The sequence below is a fragment of the Capsicum annuum genome, chromosome 2 (assembly GCF_002878395.1).
Source record: "Capsicum annuum cultivar UCD-10X-F1 chromosome 2, UCD10Xv1.1, whole genome shotgun sequence".
Taxonomy (NCBI): domain Eukaryota; kingdom Viridiplantae; phylum Streptophyta; class Magnoliopsida; order Solanales; family Solanaceae; genus Capsicum; species Capsicum annuum.
In genome coordinates, this window is record NC_061112.1 from 111790120 (window position 1) to 111799717 (window position 9598).

Sequence of the window (9598 nt, forward strand, 5' to 3'; positions counted from 1 at the left end):
CATCAACTCAGAGTTAGATAATGTGACATTCTAAAAAAAACTTTTCATACTCGGTATGGTCATTTTGAATTCTTAGTTATGTCCTTTGGTCTTACCAATGCCCCAACAGCTTTAATGAACTTGATGAACCATGTGTTCAAGTAGTACTTGGACATGTTCGTCATAGTTTTCATATATGATATTTTGGTCTATTCCAGCAGTGAGCGTGATCATGCAGACCATCTCAAAAAAGTACTTCAGACTCTCAGAGATCATCAGCTATTCGCCAAATTCAGTAAGTGTGAATTTTGGATAAGTTCAGTAGCATTCCTTCATCATATCATTTCCGATGATGACATTAGAGTTGATCCTCAAAAGACTAAAGCAGTAACAAACTGGCCCAAATCTGTCTCTCAATCAGATATCAGGAGTTTCTAGGGTTTGGCTGGCTATTACCAATGGTTTGTTGAGGGATTCTCTTCTATTGCATCCCCAATGTCTAGATTGACTCAGAAGAAAGTCAAGTATCAGTGGTCAGATCCTTGCAAAAAGAGTTTTTAGGAGTTGAAAACTCGACTCACCTCAGCTCCAGTATTAGCTCTTCCAGATAGTCCAGATGGTTTCGTAGTGTATTGTGATGCATCCAGACTAGGTATGGGTTATGTCCTCATGCATAATGGTAAGGTCATAGCCTACGCCTCCAAACAAAAAGCCCCATAATAAGAATTATCCTACTCATGATCTTGAGTTAGCAGCCGTAGCCTTTGCCTTAAAGATTTGGAGGCATTATCTATACGGTGTTCATGTAGATGTCTTCACAGATCATAAGAGTCTTTAGTCTGTCTTTTCTCATAAAGATCTGAATCTTCATCAGAGAAGGTGGTTAGAGCTCTTGAAAGATTATGACATGAGTGTACTCTATCATCCTGGCAAGGACAATATAGTGGACAACGCTCTCAGTAGACTGTCTATGGGTAGTATTGCTCATGTAGATGACAGTAAGAAGAAGTTATCTTAGGAAATACATAAGCTTGCCAGACTAGGTGTTCTCTTAGTCGATACAGATGAGAGTGATATATGGATTCAGAGTAGTTTAGAATCATCTCTAGTTTCCAAGATAAAAGAAAAGTAAGACAGAGATCCCAGCATTGTTAAATTGAAAGAGTCAGTTCAGGATTAGAAAGTAGAGGTTTTCTCCCAAGGGGGAGATGGTGTTTTGCATTGTCAGGGTCGTCTCTGTGTTCCAGGTGTAGATGACTTAAGGCAGCAAATTCTTACAGAAGCGCATGGTGTGCGCTACTCTATTTATCCAGGGGCCACAAAGATGTACCGCGACTTACGGGAGATCTATTGGTGGAGTGGGATGAAGAGAGATATTATAGAGTTTGTGGCTAAATATTCTATATGTCATCAGGTTAAGATAGAGCATCAGAAGCCTAGTGGTCCTATGCAGGAGTTCATTATTCCTACTTGAAAGTGGGAAGAAGTGAACATGAACTTCATGATGGGTTTACCTCGAACTCGTCATCAGTATGATTCAATTTAGGTCATTGTAGACAGGATGACCAAATCAGCCCATTTACTTCTAGTCCATACCTCTTATTTAGATGAGGATTACGCCAAACTCTACATCAAGGAGTTAGTTAAATTGCACGGTGTTCCGTTGACCATTATCTCAGACAGAGGTACCCAATTTACCTCTTATTTCTGGAAAGCATTCCAAAAGGGTCTTGGTACCCAAGTTCGTCTTAGTACAGCCTTTCATCCTCAGATAGATGGTCAAGCAGAAAGGACAAATTAGATGTTAGAAGATATGCTAAGGGCTTGTGCAATTAATTTCAAGGAAAGTTGGGATGACCACTTACCTTTGATTGAATTTGCATACAATAATAGCTATCATTGCAGTATTCTGATGGCTCTATTCGAAGCTCTCTATGGTAGGAGATATAGATCTTCGATTGGTTGGTTTGAAGTTAGTAAGGCCTCAGTCATAGGTCCTGACTTGGTATTCAATGCCTTAGAAAAAGTCCAGTTGATTAGAGAAAGACTCTGGGATGCACAGAGCCGACAGAAGTCTTATGCTAATGTTCATAGAATAGATCTCGAGTTCGAGATTGGTGATTATGTCTACCTAAAGATCTCTCCTATGAAAGGAGTGAAGAGGTTCGGCAAGAAGGAAAAGTTTAGTCCCCGATTTGTCAGTCCCTTTAAGATTCTCAGTCGCTTCGACAAAGTAGCTTATGAGCTCGAATTACCTTCAGATCTAGCTACAATCCATCCAGTCTTTCATGTCTCTTTGCTCAAGAAGTGTATGGGTAAATCATCAGTTGTAGTACCTATTCAGAGCATTAATGTTCAGAACACTCTCTCTTATGAAGAGATTCCAATCAAAATCTTAGACTATCAGACTGGTAGATTGAGGAACAAAGAAGTCCCTTTAGTTAAGGTTCTTTGGAGAAATCAGTCCGTAGAGGGAGCTACTTGGGAAATAGAGGCAAACATGCGTACCAAGTATCCTCACCTTTTCTTCTCTAACTCAGATCAAGCTCAAGGTAACAGTTATCCTTAAGCTTACTTAGTTTTATGTTCAGTGTTCATCACAACTTGGTATGCAGTTTTATGCTCATGTTCCCATTATAAACTTGGTATCAAGTGTATTTGCATATTCAGTCATGTACTCATGTATCAGTTCAGTTATGTAATTATGCATCAGACATGGATTCTCATTGTGAGAAACTTAGTTCTTCAGAACACTCAGTCATGCATTCATGAATCAGTTACACATGCATCAGATATGTATGTTCAGTATTATACGTTCAGCTTATCAGTCATGTCAGTCATGAGAACATATTCCAGTTATTTATGTTCAGTATGTAGGTAAGTTTTCTTTTCTCCCCTCTCAGTCAGTCTCATTCAAGGACGAATGTTCTCAAGGGGGAGATATTGTAATACCCCATACTTTTTCCAAGCTAATTTCATCTCAAGAATGTCTAGTATTTGATTCTAAATTGAATGATGGTTATCTCATAAGGAATATTTAAAATTTTCACATTTTCTCATATGGAAAATTCAATAAGCTTTCCATTGATAAAAGATTCACCCAAATCTGATAACCGGGTCAGAATTTATGACTATTTAAAGTTCTCATCGTAAAACAACACCATATTAGTCAGTGGCGCACTGCACCACAAGAGGAAATAACATTTTCCAAATTCCACTAGGGGTCTGCGATTATTGCGCGTTGCGCCAGGGCCTAAATTCAGAATTGTCCATTTTTTAGTCTTTCAGCGCGATTTTCCCCGCGTCGTGCCAAAGTTCCAGGTCACAAAGGAAGTGCCAATGTGATGGCCCCGCGTCGTGCCATCCCTCAATTTCCCAATTGTCAAAATCTAGTGGCACAGTGCGATAGCGCCGTGTTGCGCTAAAGATCCAGTTCGGGAAATTTTTTTACAATTTTAAAAGACGCATCCAAGGGTTAAAAGAGTTAATTTTCTACCCTTATTTAAACCCAATAACACATGATTTAGCTGTTCTTCACCCAAAATATACTAGTTTCTCTCAAGTTTCTCTCAAGAACAAGCTAGGGTTTCTATTGGGGATTCGAATTCAAGAAGGTTTCACCGTCAATCCTCATGAAATCACGAACTAAGGTATGCATAGTGTTCATTCATGGACTCCTTTCATCCATGAAGCCCAAGAATCCCTTTTTCTAAATTCAAGTTTATGGATTTTATTATGAATTTCATGATTGGGTTGCTCTTGTTCATGTGGATAATGAGAAATCGAACTCTACTCCATGTTGAGTGATAAATTCTATGTGGGTTAAATTATTACAGATATAGATTCATGCAAACCTATGACAAAACCCTTGAATGATGAAATTCGAATTGAACCATAATGTTTATTTATTGTACAATGATGTTTACATGTACTATGCCTACAATCTATTTGATTAAATGTCTAAATGAAGGAAAAGTGCCTAAATAACATGATACCATGAAATCCCCATGTATGTACAAGTTTATTCCTATCACACGTTTGATGAAATGCTTCTATAAATGTGGTATGGACTATGGTGTTAGTTATATATTCAAGTAAGTTATGCTTGATCAGTTTCCTTCCATCGAGTCTTGGGGGGTACTTGTACCCGAAACATTAGCTGTGTGCCTAGAGCCAATGTTATGTTTTCATGTTACTCTCAGTCAAGCTATGAATCCTTAGACTTCAGACAGTCTTATGACTCAGGAAATCTCCATGATCTCACAAACTCAGTCAGTTGTCAAATATCAGTAGTATTCCGTCAGTCAACAGAATTCAGTAATTCAGCCCATGTTCAATACAGTAAATCATGTTTAGAGTCTATTCAAATGGGAGTAGGAATTAGCATCGAGTGAACCCAAGAATTGGAACACACATTATCATATGACGGTGTGATTCTTAGATGTCATCCTTGCGTTCTAGAACTATGTATCCAGCATAGGTTGAGATATCAACACTGTCCGATGAGGGTTGATGAGGTGGATAAGCACTGTTAGATAAGGGACCCACCGTTCTCATAAAGGGGACACTATCAGATGAGGGTCGCCCATAGCTTCTCCTTACCAGCGACGCGGTATTGACACCCTTCCAATTAGGGTTACAGATTATACCCCAACTCAACCATAATAGCATATCAGGGGCATGTCGATTAGATAACTACTTTTCACAGTTTCATATTATAGAATCAGGATTGTCAGATATAGTCAATCATTTTCAGTAATAGAACTTAGATAGTTCTTCAGATTTCAAGACTGTCAGATACAGTCAACTCAGATACAGTAGAACCTCCGATAGTTCCATCAGGTTTAGGACTATCAGATACAGTCACTCATGTTATCAGTCATATTCAAATTCAGTAATCATGTTATCACAAAATTAGTGTCAATTGTCATGTCTCATGTATGTATTCTCACGCTCATGATAGTTAGTCAGTTAGTACTATTGTTTATGCATATGAACCCTATGCATTCAGCCTACTTCACATACATATAGTACATTCAAAGTACTGATGCATTTGCGATATGGTGTCTTATGCCATAGGTTCAGAGACACGAGCTCCAGAGCAATAGTAGATTCCAGATATTCGTAGACAGAGTTGGAAGTGAGTCCGCATCTTTTGAGGACATGATTATTTCCCTATTATCTCATTAATTAGTTTATTAGTTGGAGTTAGTTGGGGATATGTCCCATCAACTCCTTACTCAAACAGTTCAGTCAGTTAAAGGCTTTCTAGACTATCATATTTCAGACTTTAGTATGTTCAGTTTTATTTTGGGTATTCTATTACTCCACATAGATGTTATATCATTCAGATCATGTTCAGTATTAAACCTTATGGCCTTTAAGTGCATGTTTCCGCATTATTATGTCATATTATGTAGTGTACAGGTACAGATATCAGTCATGGGTTACCTTGTGGTCCTTCGGGGTCATGAGCACCGTGTAGCATTCTGAATACTAGGCTTGGGGTGTTACATCTAGGCTAGTTTCTTACTACTTCAATCTTTTGGGAATCAACTCTAATGCCATCACTGGAAATAATATGGCCAAGGAAGGCTACTGACCTTAGCCAAAAATTTGCACTTACTGAACTTGGCAAATTGTTGATGATTTTTGAAAGTCTATAATACTATTTTGAGATGGTTTGCATGATCATGCTCACTGTGGGAGTAGACAAGAACGTCATCTATGAAGACTATGACGAACATAACTAAGTACTTCTTGAACACATGGTTCATCAAGTCTATGAAAGCTGCAGGGGTATTGGTAAGACCAAAGGACATGAATAAGAATTTAAAGTGACCATACCGAGTTCTAAAGGCTATTTTTGGGATGTTATATTCTCTGACTCTGAGCTGATGATAGCCCGATCTGAGGTCTATCTTGGAAAAGTAGCTGGCACCCTGAAGTTAGTGAAATAAGTCATCGATTCTGGGAAGTGGATACTTGTTCTTGATCGTGACTTTATTTTGTGCTATGATGTTTTATAGCATAGGTTCAGATGCGCGGGCTCCTGATCATACTTAGCAGTTCAAATATTCAGCTGACAGAGTTAGTGGTGAGTCCTCTTAGTTCGAGGACATAATGATTGTTTCAGTAGTTTAGCTTATTTCAGTAGTTTGGAGTTAGTTGGGGACTTTTCCCTTCAACTTCATATTTCAGACAGTTTAGAAGCTTTTTCAGGCTAGAATATTTTCAGACAGATGTATCAGATTTGGTATTTGTTATACCGTATTTAGTTTTATTACAGTATTGAACCTTATGGCATATTTTTTTCCTAATTTTCGTATATTACATTATTATTATTCAGTTATTGCCGCAAGTACTAGTCATGGGTTAGCTTGTGTTCCTTCAGGATTATGAGCACCGTGTAACATCCGGGGTACAGACTTGAAGTGTTACAACTGCACACGAAAGACCATATCAATTCTCCTATTATAAATTATTTTGTGATGTGATATGATTATGTACTGTAAGATTGACGCATTGTGTATGCTTCTTAATTCTATTGGGGCATTGTGTATGCTTCCCTTAAGCATTGTGTATGCTTGCTTATTTGATATGAGACATTGTGTATGCTTCCCTTGAGCATTGTGTATTCTTGTTGATTTGATATGGGGCATTGTGTATGTTTCTATGAGTATTGTGTATACTCTTGATATATGACACATTGTGTATGTTGCCCGAAACTTATGGTGTTGGCTAATTACTTTAATTACAAGTTATGGTAAGTGCTTTGTAGGGATTGTATTGAGGTATATGGTTCTTGACGAAGCATTGTTGGGCCTCATTGGTCACCTTATTATGATATTCTTTCTGTGTGTAATAACTTTATGTTCTTGGTGTTGTTGTACTTTCTTATACTTGTCCCAGGAGTACTTAAAGTAGGAAGCCAATGATCTTACTAGGTTATATTTTAGATATAGCCCACTCCTTACTTGCACGTCTGCAGATGCTATCACGGAAGGTGAAAATAGTGGGTGACGATTCCTTCGTAAGGATTGTATTGCCAAGGTGAACCTTCGCATTATTCGTAGAGACATTCGTTTCAGCTTTAGCTATCTAGTTTATTTTTCTTTTTATTAGGTTTGCATGCCCGAAGGTTGATCTCATATAACTCTGTTTTAGATGCTCTTTGATCTTAGTGTGAGGTTTGGGATAAAGATTAGTTTTCGAGTAAGTGTTGACTTTATAACTTAAGTATGGATTCTTGTTGAATTATTATTCGTATTTATTCATGCGTTGGAGTTGCACACCTTTTCTTGGTGCTTATTACTGGTAAAGTGTAAGGAAGGTTGGTTCTCCTGACAAGTGGTGTTGACGGGTATCAGTCATGTCTAGAAATTATTTTGGGATGTGACATTTAGCTCCAGAGCTGAATCATTTCCTTGTATCTGAGAAGAACTTCCAGATTAATAGGAAGGAATTCGAATTTCGATTGAATGTATATGCCGAAAACTATGTTATGGTGTGTGTACTCTAATCTTGACTTCTCTTCTAAGTTCTTATTGTTTAGGTTTTGGTTAAGTTATTAAATTTAACATTCTTTATTATCACTTAATACTTACTGTTTTTTCTTATTTAGTTTCAGAATTCTCTTACCATTGTCTTGAGGAGGTAGAGAGATTATTACCGAAAAATCCTCGATTCAAGTGAAACAAATTCAGGTACAAAGAAGAACGACATCAACAACATACCCAGTAAAAATCTCACAAGTGAGGTTTAGGTAGGAGATAGTTTACGTAGATATTGCCACTATCCTGGGGAGGTAGAAAGATTGTTTCCGAAAGATCCTTGACTCAAGTGCAACAAATCCAAGTACAAAGAAAATCAACATCAACAACAACATACCCAGTGAAAATCTCATGAATGAAGTTTGGATAGGGGATAGTATACGCAGATCTTACCACTATCTTGGGGAGGTAGAGAGGTTTTCGAAAGATCTATGACTCAAGTGCAACAAGTCCAGGTACAATGAAGAACGACATCAACAACAATATATCCAGTGAAATCTCACGAGTGAGATTTTTGTAGGGAATAGTGTACACAAATCTTACCACTGTCTTAGAGAGGTAGAGAGGTTGTTTTCAAAATATCTTTGATTTAAGTGCAACAAATGCAGATAAAAAAAGATAATGAAGAAAATGTAACTAACTTTATCTTTTTACATTTTATTTCTTATGGAATATGTCTAAGTGTCATTTGGGTTTGATTAGGTGTAAGTCACTTCAATTAACAAACCATATGAATCAACAAGTGTACTGTAAAAATTACCAAAAAAAAAAAAGATCTTTTCTATGCATACTTTTCGATTAATAGAAGAGTTTAAGAATTGTGACAATAACTGCATTGCATATCAAAGTTTTATAAAAGTTAGTATGAAAAAACCAAAATTGATCTTTTTTTTTTTTTTTTTTTTTGGTTTTTTGATTCTTCGATATTTATGCCCATCCCGATTCATCTTTCATTGCTAAGAAAATAATACTACGATACATTATTATATGGGACCAGATAAGATAGTGAAAGCTAATTGAATTATTGAGAATTTTCTTTCATGGTGGATCCAAAAACAAGTTAGATAGTGATTTTTGGTTCAATTTAAATCACTTGTTCCAAATGCTACGCAATAGACATATGATAATTGATAAAGATTTTTTCACAAGAATCAATAAATGTACAACCTTAGGATTGGAAGTGAAGAATGTTTATTATCCGAGCAATTTGTTCTTGTCAGTGAAGAATGTTTATTATTTGAACAATCTGTTCTTGTCAGCAAAGGATGTTTATCATCCGAATAACTTGTTCTTGTCAGTGAAGGATGTTTTTCATCTGCACAATCTATTTTTGTCTAACTATTTTTCTTTTACTACTTAACAGAGATTAAAAAAATCATGAGAGTAAAATCTTACAATATCTTACAATCTATAGAGATTTCTTGAAATATCCATATATTCAATAGGTTCTATTTACAAGTAACATATTGTATCCGTTTTTTTTTTTTTTTTTTTACATTTTAGAAATCTTGGAGATAATGATGGGCATTAATTACTCTTTTTTTCCTTTTTAAATTAATATTAATTATATTGTATAAATGAATCCTAAATACATTTGGTCACTAACTAATGTGAATGTAATTAGTAAAACCTAGACCATGAAGTTAGTTAGAAGGAGTGTAAGGTGTCTAAATGTAAAATTTTGCCATGTATAAGTAAGGGATTGTTTGGTAAAATGTATAAGAATAGTGTTAGAATAGAGTGCAGAGGCGGATCCAGAATTTTAAGTTTGTGGGTTTCTAATAAAATAAAAAAAATGGTCATTCCAAGGAGATTTGAACTAGGGTATAGCATGTGAGGCATTTCTTCAATGCCGCTTTTTAACCAATAAGCCAACTAACAACTTTGTTTATGGGTTTCTCACTTATAATTCTTATATATTTAATATATTTTTAATATAATTACAAGGTATATGAAAATGCTTGGGGGTTCCCAGGAACCCGCATCTGTAGTGCTACATCTACCCCTAATAGAGTGTATTATTAATACTGAAATTAGTTGTGTAATTTTTTCTTATCCGCTATTTG